This window comes from Psammomys obesus, unplaced genomic scaffold (genome assembly GCF_907164565.1).
Source record: "Psammomys obesus unplaced genomic scaffold, mPsaObe1.curated_primary_1811, whole genome shotgun sequence".
Lineage (NCBI taxonomy): Eukaryota > Metazoa > Chordata > Mammalia > Rodentia > Muridae > Psammomys > Psammomys obesus.
This window is the reverse complement of record NW_026587514.1, coordinates 2,688-3,249: the sequence shown is the minus strand read 5'-3', so window position 1 is coordinate 3,249 and position 562 is coordinate 2,688. Positions and strand designations below refer to the sequence as shown.

The following is a 562-nucleotide window of genomic DNA, read 5'->3' as shown; positions in this document are numbered from 1 at the left end:
ATATTTGAATATTTGCTTACTTCTGCTGCTCGGGAGCCGGTGGGGTGCAGGGTGGGGGTGAGGGGTGGCGCGCTGTGGCGATGGGGGGCTGTGGAGGTCACGTTGCTCCCCCTGGGGGAAGGTGGAGCGAGGAGAAGGCCGGTCCCGAACACGCCCATAGTCCAGCCTGGTGGCCGGGTGCCAGCGCCTTCTGCCAGCAGAGAACCTCGTCCTCGCCCATCGCCACCCCAAGCCGCACACAGAGGCCCAGACCTCGGCCCACGGCCTCTCGCCAGATCCATTCCTGCCCCTCCTGCGGGAGCGCATCTTGCTGGGCTCTGGACATGCAGGCTTCGTCTCTGCACGAGCCTTAGACACACACACACACACACACACACACACACACACACACACACTCACTCACTCACACTCACACACGCTACCACCTCGCTGGTGTTGAGACTGTCGAAGCGAACATCCTGTGGCCATCTCAGAAGTGGTTTAAGGGCACAGCATGGGTGGTTCAGTGGTAGAATTCTCGCCTGCCACGCGGGAGGCCCGGGTTCGATTCCCGGCCCATGCA

At 62.5% G+C, this 562-nt stretch overlaps 1 non-coding gene across 1 annotated transcript; it reads left to right on the top strand.

The window, feature by feature from the left end:
• Positions 1-491: 491 nt before the first annotated feature.
• On the top strand, positions 492-562 carry Trnag-gcc (transfer RNA glycine (anticodon GCC)). Its single transcript has one exon. It is a non-coding gene; the product is annotated as a tRNA-Gly (tRNA).